This window comes from Arachis hypogaea, chromosome 4 (assembly GCF_003086295.3).
Source record: "Arachis hypogaea cultivar Tifrunner chromosome 4, arahy.Tifrunner.gnm2.J5K5, whole genome shotgun sequence".
Lineage (NCBI taxonomy): Eukaryota > Viridiplantae > Streptophyta > Magnoliopsida > Fabales > Fabaceae > Arachis > Arachis hypogaea.
In genome coordinates this window covers 77,593,462-77,600,624 of record NC_092039.1, presented here as the reverse complement: position 1 = coordinate 77,600,624, position 7,163 = coordinate 77,593,462, and the positions used below count along the sequence as shown (strand labels likewise).

Sequence of the window (7,163 nt, the reverse complement as noted above, 5' to 3'; positions counted from 1 at the left end):
TCGAATGAGGAAGAAGATTTTAAAGGTGAAGATAAAATCTGTTTCATGGCTGGTAATGATCATCTTAATGAGGTAAATTATTATGACTTATCCATAGATGATTTACATGCTATAATTGATGATCTTACACTAAATTCTTCAAAATTATTGGAAAAATACACTAAGTGTAAAGTTGAAAAAGAAATGTTGAAAGCTGAAAATGATATTTTAAGAGAAAAGGTGAAGGAAACTGTATGTGCTTTGGATATTATTGAAGAAAACAGATTTCTAAAATCTGAACTTGAAAAACTAAAAGGAAAGCACATTGTGGATCCTTCTCAAGAGCTTCTTGCTAAAAATAAAAGATTAAATAAAATGGTTAAAAGGCTGAATGGTGATTTAGCAAAATTTGCTCAAAGTTCTAGTAACTTGGACAAATTACTTGCAAGTCAAAGACCCCTGTTTGAAAAATCTGGTTTAGGTTATGTAACCAAAGAAAGTGCAGTTTCTAATGATTCCTCTATGAAGTTTGTGGTTTTTCATCAAAAACTAAATCAAATCCCAACAAACTGGGTCTTGGATATGTTCCCACACATGAGGAGGAATTTGATGAATTTTACACTAGTAAAACTGAGCCATCATAAAAAATTGAACCTACATTAAATAGGTTAGGTATGTGGTACATTTAGAATAATGAGTGATGAGCGGATAATTATACGCTTTTTGGCATTATTTTTGGGTAGTTTTTAGTATGATTTAGTTGATTTTTAGTATATTTTTATTATTTTTTTTGCAAAATTCACATTTCTGGACTTTACTATGAGTTTGTGTGTTTTTCTATGATTTCAGGTATTTTATGTCTGAAATTGAGGGACCTGAGCAAAAATCTGATTCAGAGGCTGAAAAAGGACTAGATGCTGTTGGATTCTGACCTCCCTGCACTCAAAATGGATTTTCTAGAGCTACAAAAGCCCAATTGGCGCGTTCTCATTTGCGTTGGAAAGTAGACATTTTGGGCTTTCCAGCAATGTATAATAGTGCATATTTTGTCCGAGATTTGATGGCCCAAACTGGCGTTCCAAGTCAGCATAAAAATTTCTGGCGTAAAACGCCCAAGTTGGCATAAAAGCTGGAGTTAAACGCCCAAACTGGCACCAGAGCTGGCGTTTAACTCCAAAAGAAGCATATGCACGTGAAAGCTTCAATGCTCAGCCCAAGCACACACCAAGTGGGCCCCGAAAGTGGATTTCTGCATCATTTACTTATTTTTGTAAACCCTAGGTTACTAGTTCTCTATAAATAGGACCTTTTACTATCGTATTTTCATCTTTGGATCATCTTTTGATCTTTTGATCACTTTTGGGAGGCTGGCCATTTGGCCATGCCTAGACCTTGTTCTTATATATTTTCAATGGTGGAGTTTCTACACACCATAGATTAAGGTGTGGAGCTCTGCTGTTCCTCATGAATCAATGCAATTATTACTGTTTTCTATTCAATTCAAGCTTATTCTTGTTCTAAGATATTCACTCGTACTTCAACCTGGTGGATGTGATGATCCGTGACACTCATCATCATCCTTCTCTATGAACGTGTGCCTGACAACCACCTCCGTTCTATCTGCGAGAGCTTGAGTGTGTATCTCTTGGCCTCTTGGTTCACGACGCATGGTTGCCTCTCCTGACAACAGAGCTTCTATTCTGTGCTATCAGAGTCTTCGTGGTATAAGCTAGAATCACATGGGCAGCATTCTTGAGATCTGGAAAGTCTAAACCTTGTCTGTGGTATTCCGAGTAGGATCTAGGATGGGATGACTATGACGAGCTTCAAACTCGCGAGTGTTGGATGTAGTGACAGTGTGCAAAAGGATCAATGGATCTTATTCCGACATGATCAAGAACCGACAGATGATTAGCCATGCGGGAAACTGTAGAGGACCATTTTCACTGAGAGGATGGATGGTAGCCATTGACAATGGTGATCCACCTACATACAGCTTGCCATGGAAAGGAGTATGAATGATTGGATGAAGGCAATAGGAAAGCAGAGGCTCAGAAGGAGAAAAGCATCTTCATATGCTTATCTGAAATTCCCACCAATGAATTGCATAAGTTCTCTATCCTATTTTATGTTCTTATTCATCTTTTAATTATCAAAACCCCATAACTATTTGAATCCATCTGACTGAGATTTACAAGATGACCATAGCTTTCTTCAAGCCGACAATCTCTGTGGGATCGACCCTTACTCACGTAAGGTATTACTTGGACGACCTAGTGCACTTGCTGGTTAGCTGCACGAAGTTGTGTATCACGATTTCGTGTATCAAGTTTTTGGCGCCGTTGTCGGCGATTGTTCGAGTTTGGACAACTGACGGTTCATCTTGTTGCTTAGATTAGGTATTTTTCTTTTTATTTTCTTCTTCAGAATTTTTAAGAATGAATTCTAGAGTTTCAGATGATGCTCTTATCATCACAGGAGCTAGTTGATTCCCACCAATTTGGCTGTTGTATGCAATGACTTGCTGAAGCTTGGCTGACCATGTCTAATCTTTTTAGACTGAAGCTTTAGACTAACATTGCATGATTCCTGGAATTCTTATTAAAAATTTTGAGTTTCTTATTTTCTTTTTCAAAATAATTTTCGAAAAAAACAATACAAAAAAATTTACAAAATCATAAAATAAAAAAAATATTTTTGTGTTTCTTGTTTGAGTCTAGTATCAATTTTTAAGTTTGGTGTCAATTGCATGTTTTTATTTTTCTTGCATTTTTCGAAATATATGCATGATGTTCTTCATGATCTTCAAGTTGTTCTTGATGATTTTCTTTGTCTGATCTTTAAATTCTCTTGTTTTGTGTCTTTTGTTGTTTCTCATATGCATTCTCAAATTGTTAATGTCTCTAGTATGAAAATTTCTAATTTTAGTGTCTTGCATGTTTTTCTTTTCTTAAAATTTTTCAAAAAAATTGTCTTTTCAAGTCAATAATATAGAGAATTGAAGATTCAGAACATACAGTAGAGGAATCACAGAGAAAAAGCTGGGCATTCAAAACACCCAGTGAAAAAGGAATTCTGGTGTTTAAATGCCAGCCAGGGTACCTGGCTGGGCGTTTAACGCCTAAAAATGTAGACAAGCAGGCGTTAAACGTTAACGCCAGGATAGCACCAAGGAGGAAATTTTGTTTTCAAATCATATCTTTTTTAATTTTCAAGTTTTAAAACTGATTTTCCAAATCTTATCTTTTTCATATCTTCTTATATCTTCTCATATCTTTTTCAAAATCAAATCTTTTTCATTTTTCTTTTAATTTTTTTTCAAAAAACCTTGCTAACAATTAATGTTGTGATTAAAAAATTTCAAGTTTGTTACTTTCTTGTTAAGAAAGGTTCAATATTTAAATTTTAGAATCATATCTTTTAATTTCTTATTAGTCAAGTCATCAATTTTAAAAATCAAATCTTTTTTTTAAATCTTTTTCAATCATATCTTTTCAATCACATCTTTCCAAAATCATATCTTTTCAAAATCAAATTTTTTCAATCATATCTCTTTTAATTTGATTTCAAACTTTCTTTTTCTAACTTCTTATTTTTTAAAATTATTTTCAAATCTTTTTCTACTAATCACTATTTCTTATCTTTTTCGAAAATCACTAACCACTTTTTCAAAAATCTTTTTAATTTTTCGAAAACCCCCTCTCTCATCTCTTTCTATTTAAAGACTAACACTTCTCCTCTATTAGCATTTCAGACTCTCTCCCTCTTAATAAGTTCAAATTTTCTACCTCATCCTACTATTCTTCTTTTCCTCTGACACATCAAGGAATCTCTATACTGTGACATAGAGGATTCCATACTTTCTTGTTCTCTTCTCTTTCATATGAGTTGGAACAAAGATAAAAGGCATTCTTGTTGAAGATGATCCTGAACCTGAAAGGACTCTGAAGAGGAAGCTAAGAGAAGCTAAAGCACAACTCTTTAGAGAGGACCTGACAGAAATTTTTGAAAAAGAAGAAAACATGGCAGCCAAAAATAACAAAAATGCCAACAATGCAAGGAAGGTGCTTGGTGACTTTACTACACCTACTCCCGACTTCTATGGGAGAAGCATCTCTATTCCTGCCATTGGAGCAAACAACTTTGAGCTTTAGCCTCAATTAGTTTCTCTGATGTAATAGAATTGCAAGTTTCATGGACTTCCATTGAAAGATCCTCATCAGTTTTTGGCTGAATTTTTGCAAATCTCTGACACTGTTAAGACCAATGGAGTTGATCCCGAGGTCTAAAGACTTATGCTTTTCCCTTTTGCTGTAAGAGACAGAGCTAGTATATGGTTGAACTCACAATCTAGAGACAGCCTGAACTCTTGGGAAAAGCTGGTCAATGCCTTCTTAGCTAAATTCTTTCCACCTCAAAAGATGAGTAAGCTTAGAGTGAAAGTTCAAACCTTCAAACAAAAGGAAGGTGAATCCCTCTATGAAGCTTGGAAAAGATACAAGCAATTTATCATAAGGTGTCCTTCTGACATGCTTTCAGAATGGAGCATCATAGGTATCTTCTATGATGGTCTGTCTGAGTTATCCAAGATGTTATTGGACCATTCTGCAGGTGGATCTATTCCTCTAAAGAAAACACCTGCAGAAGCTCAGAAACTCATTGAAATGATTGCAAATAACCAGTTCATGTACACTTCTGAAAGAAATCCTGTAAACAATGGGACAACTCAGAAGAAAGGAGTTCTTGAGATTGATACTCTGAATGCCATATTGGCTCAGAACAATTATTGACTGAGCAAGTCAATATAATTTCTCAGAATCTGACCGGATTGCAAGCCGCATCTGGCAGTGCTAAAGAAGCCTCCTCTGAAGGAGAAGCTTATGACCCTGAGAATCCTGCAATGGAAGAGGTGAATTACATGGGAGAACCCTATGGAAACACCTACAATTCTTCAAGGAGGAATCACCCAAATTTCTCATGGAAGGATCAACAGAAGCCTCAACAAGGCTTCAATAACAATAATGGTGGGAGAAACAGTTTGGCAATAGCAAACCTTTCCCATCATCCTCTTAGCAACAGACAGAGAACTCTGAGCAGAATCGCTCTGGCTTAGCAACCATAGTCTCTGATCTATCTAAGACCACACTAAGTTTCATGAATGAAACAAGATCCTCCATTAGAAATTTAGAGACACAAGTGGATCAGCTGAGTAAGAGAGTTACTGAAACTCCTCCTAGCACTCTTCCAAGCAATACAGAAGAAAATCTCAAGAGAGAGTGCAAGGCCATAACCACGTCTAACATGGCCGAATCTGTGGAGGAGGGAAAGACAGTGATTCCCAATGAGGAAGACCTCATGGGACATCCACTGACCACTAGGGAGTTGCCCTCTGAGGAACCAAGGGAATCTGAGGCTCATACAGAGACCATAGAGATTCCATTGAACCTGCTTCTGCCATTCATGAGCTCTGATGAGTATTCTTCGTCTGCAGAGGATGAAGATATTACTGAAGAGTAAGTTGCTAAGCACCTTGGAGCAATCATGAAGCTGAATGCCAAGTTATTTGGTAATGAGACTTGGGAAAATGAATTCCCCTTGCTCATCAATGAACTAAGTATAATGGCTTAGGTGAAGATACTTCAAAAGAAAGAGGATCCCAGAAAGTTCTTAATACCTTGCACCATTGGCACCATGACCTTTAAAAAGGCTCTGTGTGATCTGGGGTCAAGTGTAAACCTCATGCCACTCTCTGTAATGGAGAAACTAGGGATTTTTGAGGTACAAGCTGCAACAATCTCACTGGAGATGGTAGACAATTCAAGGAAACAGGCTTATGGACTTGTAGAGGATGTCTTAGTGAAGGTTGAAGGCCTTTACATCCCTGCTGACTTCATAATCCAGGACACTAAAAAGAATAAGGACAAATTCATCATCCTTGGCAGATCTTTCCTAGCCACAGCAAAAGCTGTGATTGATGTTGACAGAGGAGAGTTGGTCCTTCAAGTGAATGAGGACTACCTTGTGTTTAAGACTCAAGGACTACCTTCTGTACAGATGGAGAAGAAGCATGAAAAGCTTCTCTCAATACAGAGTCAAACAGAACTCCCACATTCAAACTCTAAGTTTGGTGTTGGGAGACCCCAACCATGCTCTGAACATCTGTGAAGCTTCATGAGAGCTCACTGTCAAGCTATTGATATTAAAGAAGTGCTTGTTGGGAGACAACCTAATTTTTATTTATCTAAGTCAAATTTCCATTGTTATTTTATGTTTTCTTTAGGTTGATAATCATGTGGAGTCACAAAAACAACAACAAAAATAACAGCAAAACTCAAAAATAGCTTTAAAAATAGCACACCCTGGAGGAGGAGCTTACTGGCATTTATACGCCAGTAAGGGTAGCAGAATGGGCGTTAAACGCCCAGTATGGCACCATTCTGGGCGTTTAACACCAGAAAAGGGCACCAGACTGGCGTTTAATGCCAGAAAGGGCATCAAGTTGGTGTTTAACGCCAGAAAGGGAAGAAAAGCTGGCGTTAAACGCCAGAAATGGGCAGCAACCTGGCATTTAACGCCAGGATTGGCACTAGAAGGGCGTTTACATGCCAAAATGGTGCAGGGATGAGAAATCCTTGACACCTCAGGATCTGTGGACCCCACAGGATCCCCACCTACCTCAACTCTCTCTCTCTTCTTCACACATTCCAATAACACCCTTCCCCAAATACCTCTCACCAATCACCTTCATTTCTCTTCCCTAATACCCTTCACCAATCACATCCAGCCACTCTTCCCCAAAAACCCCACCTACATCCCCATCCAAATTCAAATATTTTCCCTCCCAAACCCAACCCCTAATACACGAACCCTACCCCCTCTCTCCACTCCTATATAAACCCTTCATCCCTCCTTCATTTTCACACATCATAAAAACTTCTTTCCCCCCTTGGCCGAACCACTCACACCTCTCTATCTCCTCCATTTTCTTCTTCTTCTCCTCCCTTCTTTCTTCTTTTGCTCGAGGACGAGCAAACATTTTAAGTTTGGTGTGAAAAAAGTGTTGCTTTTTGTTTTTCTGTAACCATTTGTGACACCTAAGGCCAGAGAAACCTCTAGAAAGAGGAAAGGGAAGGCAAAAGCTTCCACCTCCGAGTCATGGGAGATGGAGAGATTCATCTCAAGGG

At 37.8% G+C, this 7,163-nt stretch overlaps 1 non-coding gene across 1 annotated transcript; it reads right to left on the bottom strand.

The window, feature by feature from the left end:
• Nucleotides 1–4,406: 4,406 nt before the first annotated feature.
• LOC112799063 (small nucleolar RNA R71) lies at nucleotides 4,407–4,514 on the bottom strand. The gene has a single exon (XR_003200649.1). It is a non-coding gene; the product is annotated as a small nucleolar RNA R71 (small nucleolar RNA).
• Nucleotides 4,515–7,163: the final 2,649 nt, after the last annotated feature.